Here is a 6,781-nt window from a genome sequence, read left to right on the forward strand (position 1 = left end):
TAAGGGTAGGCTAAGAAAGTTGCATGACAATTAACTAATCAAGCTAATAATTCAAGAGGAGTAAATAAGAGAGAGCAGATAAGATGAAATTGTAAACCCCCAACAACTCCATTCATCCATCCACTTTTATGTTTGACCTCAATTGATCAAATTGCATTCATGTTTATTTTTCTGCACTTTATAAAAATCCCAAAATATTATTTTTTATAGTCTTGATTCGTTAAGGAAAGGCACAACAGTTTAGTGCCGTGAGTCACTTGGGAAAATGATACTTGAACTTACCATTTATTATTACTTGAACTATTTGGTACACTTGCCAATCTGTTAACATACACTCTCATATATCTACTCTTCTTATTTACTTCACTTATTTATCCAATTTCCATGCAAGCTTTCTAGTCTACCCTTAACCCAATCCCTTGGTGAAAAGAGCCTATTATTAATTATCGGCTTGCTATCCCTAGCCTCCCCTAGTAACCAATAATGCAATGCGATCGGAAGCAAATACAATTGACCGTCCTACCCCTATCCCTAGGCGATATTGGCGTAATCAAGGAATTTCTCACCAGTTCATGACATTACCGTACGTCCCCATATCGATAAAGACAAATATCTTTTACTGATTGAGTTAAACAATAAAAGCATTAGGCATAAATGAGAACCCACCAATTGATAAACAAGTATATGACAAGCATATGAAATAAATAAGAATTTGAATATATGAGAGTTTCAAAAGATTACATTGTTCCCCAACAACAAAGGGTTTAGTTCACCATAATCATGGTGAAACTAGATGAATTGAATAGAAAGAATGAAAAGATAAACCCTAGATTTGGTAGGTTGGAGCTCCCACATCCAAAATCCTCCTCCAGGGGGTGAAAAGAGTGTTGTGTCGTCTTCCTCTGCCAAAAGATTGAGTATTGATTCGCACTGGGCCTATATATAGGCTAAAAAGATAACAGAAAGATCACAGAATCCACCAAATAACAACAGAAAACCGCTGAGGCGCCTAAGTAAACCGCTCAACGGTTTCCCCTTAATCGCAGGACCGCTCAGCGCCCAAAACGACCGCTCAACGCCAAAAACTGACCGCTCAGCGCCCATTTTCACCGCTCAGCGGTTTGGTCAACTTTTCTGGTTGATTGATTGACTTTTCTGGTTGACTGGTTTACTTTTCTGGTTGACTGATTGACTTTTCAGCACTCCAACCATTTGATACTTCAACCTTTCTTCCAATTCATTCCAAAAACATATAAAATCAAGGGAAACCAACCATAAAACCAAGAAAACCATCTTTGGCTCTCTTATTCTCTAACTTAATAAAAATGTATGATTTCAAGCTAATTCTAAGCCATAAAAGGTGTGATTTAATATCAAAATTAAGTATGAAAATAACTGTTTTTCAACCGTTATCAGTTATCTTATTGAAGAGCTTAAACAATCAAATCCTTCCTAAATGGTAGAAAATGTAAAAACAACAAAAGTGATAACAGAAATGACATATCTACTGCATGCATATCTACTCTACTTCATGCAGATTAACTGTTACATGCATCCATCTGCTTCATCTTGTTCAAGTCATAAGTGCACGTTAGAAACAAAGAAGACATTCATAAAATGTTATTCTCATCAAAAGTTGTGCCAAAAAAATTATGCTACGTACTTTTGTCAAAGTACTAAAAAAGTAAGCCTGCTTTAAGAAGTTGACTTTAACCAACGACTGCTACATCCGATAAGACTAAAAGACTCAAGGATCAAAGCAAATCTCTATGTAATGAATATATTTTAGAGAAGCCTTTCAATAAAAGATCATTAAAAAATAAAATCAAGAGAATACCATATAAAAAGAAAAGGCTAAAGTGACCAATGTCGAGAAAAAGCTCAAAAGTACACTAACTCAAAAGAGAATATCTGAGAGAGAAAAGCTTAAGAAAGAAAACACTCTTAAGCTTAATTGACATATATGCTTACTATTGTAAGAACAAAGAAGAGAGAAAAATTCTTTGAGTGTATTAGATTGAATTGTATACATATCCTCTTTGTGAGAGTTATCGTCTAGAGACTTGTGATCAATCTTTTGATTGTAAATTCTAAAGAGAATTCAAACACTTTACATTTAACTTGGTGGAGTTAAACAGTAGCTAAACATGTTTGTCTAGTGGACACCAAGATTGGGTCAAACTCAACTAGACAAGTGTATTAGGAACATATCGGGAATGTTTAGGGATACCGAGAGTGGGTGAAACTCGATTCTAGTAAGAATAATAATAGTTACTTGGAGTGACTAGGTGATACTAGGAGTGGTGAGATTACTCAGTTTTAATCTTGTTGAAGATTATAGTGGAACCATTTAAGGTGTTAGAGGAGAGTAGATGTAGCTCGGTGGATCAAACTAGTATAAAAATAATTATGTTTATTGTTTTATTCTTCTTCTACTACAAATCCTTTAGTTGCACATTACTCTAACCACTATAAAAACTCTTGTCACCAAACACCTTTTTCTTAAGAGATTGTTTTATCAAAACACTACAGTAAACTTATTTAAATGATTGAAAAGTATTTTCTTAAAGAGCTTATAGTTTGAACTAAATTTTCAAGTCAAGGGTTTAACAACTTACATAAAGTTTTTGTAAGAAAAGAAGTGCCTTGTTTTCCTTACAAATAGGGGGTGGTGAATTAGTGATCACTAAAAACAATTACTTTTCAATCTTTTTAATAACATAGAATGATCTTTAATCTTTCTTGAAATCCAAGCAATAAAGCGCAGGCAATGAAAGTAAACGAGACAAGGAAAGAAATACAAACACAGGGTTTATACTAGTTCGGCCTCAATGCCTAAATCCAATGTCCTTTCAATCAACCTGAGATTGAAAACAAATTGCATTATCACTAGTACAAAAACAACGTATAACTTGGAATATTTTTTAGCCTTTCATGTCGAACTCAATAACAATGTTATATCAGGAGACGTTCAATTGACGTTGAATTTAAAAAATTCGATGTTAATTTAATGTTGAATTTTGTCAATATACAACATTATTTAACGTCGAATTTTGTCAACATACGACGTTAAATAATGTCGAATTTTTTCAATATATGATGTTAATCAATTCTTTTTTATTTTTTTAAATAATTGTGATCCTCTTTTACAACTCTAAGAGACCCGAGAAGCATAAAAAACAACAATTTTCAGCTTTTGGTACTTTATAAAGCATGAACTATGAATAGAAATATAGGATCAACCAAAGAACAATAATAAACAACAAAGAAGTTCAATCAATTCAAACAATAATAACTAACAAGTTCAACCAAACAACAACAGCATCAAACAAATTCAACAAAAAAATAACAAACAAGTTATCAACAAATATGTTCTTCAAAACGAAAACAAAAACGAAAAAGAAAACTAACCTCGGTTCATCGGAATAAAATGTTGCCACCAGTGAGAGAGAAAGCATAATGCGCCTATGAAGGACAAGAACACGAAAATAATCGATGAAAACAAACGAAAATCATACCTAAAGTAGTTAATTAATGTGCATTTGTATCAAATCAAAGAAAGATTACATGTGATGGTCGTCAAACTTCGTTCGAAAAAAGTTTCAGCAGAGAAAAGGGTCCTGCATGCTAAAATAAAGTGAATGAATTTTCAATCTCCCGCTCAATTTTTTTTTTAATTCAATAACCTTTTAACGTCTAACGTTGGGGCATTCGACGTTTTATATTCTTTTACGTCAAATTAAAATAATAAAACGACGTTTAATAATTGCATTTATTTACAAAAATGCCACCGTTCATTTTTAACATTGGCTATTGAGTGGTTTGACGTTATAAGCTGATTTTGCACTAGTGTATAAAGATGAGTTTTTATAACAAGGCTTTACAAATACCACCTCTCAAGTGTAACCACCTCTTTAACTCACTAATCTAATATAGTCAACAACAAAACCCTACAGCAAGAACAATCATCTTCCTGGCCGCACGCACAGGGAACAACACAATCTAAGATTGCTAAAAAATAAAATCTAACTAGTCAAGAGTACACCTTAGTAGTGTAGTAGTTGATCAGTGTTGAGATTGTTGACAATACAATATCTATATCACTCTGGTTTTTTATGATGACAACACATTTTTAATAACACACATATGATGTTGTTGTGTTACATGTTCTTACGCTGATTGGTTGATATATTGTTGAACATGTTTTTGTGTTTTACTGCTACGTGAATGCATACTTATTGAGCTTGTACATATTACATCATATCTAGTTGCATTACACATGTTTGAAAGGATGAAAACCACATGCACTTTTGTGAACTTATAACTGTGTGACAAAGCTGCAGTAAAGTCGACTCCATTACTAATTGAATAGACTATGCTAAAGTCTTTGTACAGATTTTGAGAAACAGTGCTATGTGAGATTTTGTGAAGGAAAGAATTTCAAATGCTCTGACATGTCGAAGTCTTTTGTGTGCACCACACATTCGACTGTATTAGTTGATTTGTTTTGAAATTCTGTTATGCTCATGAACAGTAATGACTATATTTTTACTACATTGAATGAGAATTTATTTTGTTTGACTGAATACTACTGGTTTGACTTATCTGTTATAACTGTCATAACCTAGTCGACTGGATTAGTAGCATATTCGACTAAGGGAGTGTCTGATTAACAAAATTCTATAAATAAATAGAACTTGAAGTTGTTCTAAGAATTCTAGACATTTTTTATCTACCACTTTCAGATTCTGTTTCAGATTGTTTCTTTGAGATTATAGAGCTCCAAGAACTCTTCAAGAAGATGGTGGTGATCTTGCTTGAAGGAGATTCAAAGGGAGGCTGACTGTGCGCTCATTTCTTGATCATATATCTGCACATTGAGGTGTCTTCTGGTTGATCAAGATTTTCATTGGCATCCGTGGTGATTGTTGTGGTTACCTGTTGTGATTATAGGGGATAGACTCGTGGAGTCTGGTTCACTTTGAGGACTGTTCAAAGTGGTTTTGCAGATTGCAGGAGAGGCGACATCTTGTTGCAATTCTTGTTGTGTGGTCTGTCTATATTTTGGTTAGAGGGTTAGAGAGGTGTTTTTATATTTTTGACATGGAGGTCTTCTATAAAAGCCTTGTTGTAAAAACCTTGACCATTATAGTGCATTTGCTTCAAAGTATAGGAAGGATACTGGATGTAGGCATTGAGGCCGAACTAGTATAAAAACCAGTGTTTGAATTTCTCTATCCCTGATCTTTTACTTAAAGTTGACTTTATTATTTGCGCCGTCAACTATGTTTTTTCGCAGCATACGAATTTTCATTACTTGCAATTCAAGAAAGTTTGTAAAGTTCTCTACTTTGTTTTAAAGATTGCGAAAAGACTCTGATTTTGAAAACCCACCAATGCTTGACAAAACTATTAAACTATCTGCTTCGCAAAATGTTTTCCTATGACACTATTCAACCCCTTTCTAGTATATTTCCAAGTACTTCATCGTAACCAATGTCATCCTATGTCAACTCACTTCTTTTGACACCGTTGTCACGCTCCATGGCAGGTTCGAGATCTTGTCCCTTGCCAGATCCTTCCACGTGCCTCAGACGTTTTTAACCGCTACTAGTTTGATGATATACCTGGCTAGAGGATAAAGGCTGGAGTAAGTGGAATTGTGGTTGAAACACTAATTACGTTGGGCCATGTGCTTATGTCAGCTTCATTTAGCAAACACTACATGAAAAATTTGAGTTACTTACCAATATTTACATACGGATTTTAATTAGTAGGTAATGTAGGTATTATATATGAATTTTGAAAAATAAGTTACATACAAATTTTTACTTACCGAATTTACGTATGTAAAATCTGTATGTAAGCTAGGCGTATTATGATAGGAAAATTTTTGAAAGATAGGATCCGTATGTAGTGACATATAATCCGTATGTAAGAAAAAATTTAGTATGTAATCTTACCCACTGATTTTACATAAATCTTACCTACTGATTTTACATACGGATTTGGAAAATCAATTATTAAAAAAGACAAAATCGTTTTCCTCTTACGATGCCCCTCTTCCACTAATTTTCTCACTTTTGAAACTTCTCCTGTGGCCTCCTTCATTGTCAGTGACTATCTGATAACGGTCAAAAACACCATTATTTGTGACATCCCAAATATTATATAGACATCCATATAATAGGATTCAACTATTATAGTACGAGAAAGCAGTTAGGAGTTAATAGAGGACAATATTAGGTATACAGTCATCCGAAAGGGGTAATTTTAAAGCTTTACATACATATAAAGTCTTTCAAAATGAAATAAAAGAGAAGAAACTAAATGGAAATCTAGGAAATGGGAGTTGCATCTCCACCTTCTAGTGCTTGTTCCGAAGAGGTATCATCATCGGCCTCTGCTCACATCCAAGGATTTGGATGATCATCGNAAGGGGAAAATTACACACATACAAAACACACAATTGCAAGGGTGAGCTAGTATTCAAAACATGCACATGGTTAATACAATTAATCAAGAAGAACATACAAATAATAATCAATTCAGGCATGAGATAAAAACCTCATAGACTTGTCCGGACTAAGAATGTATATAGAGCTGGGGCGGGTTGTGCACTTGTGGTGGCCTCTATTGCTTTGCAAAGCCATTGCCGAGGGGTTTCACCCGACCACACACAAGGCTGGTCCGTTACCGCGGAATAGACCTCCAGTGATAGGGCCTACCCTAGGACCTCCCACTACTCTCACCACACGCATCAATCCTCTCTAAGTGAGAA

The sequence above is a fragment of the Vigna radiata genome, unplaced genomic scaffold (assembly GCF_000741045.1).
Source record: "Vigna radiata var. radiata cultivar VC1973A unplaced genomic scaffold, Vradiata_ver6 scaffold_312, whole genome shotgun sequence".
Taxonomy (NCBI): domain Eukaryota; kingdom Viridiplantae; phylum Streptophyta; class Magnoliopsida; order Fabales; family Fabaceae; genus Vigna; species Vigna radiata.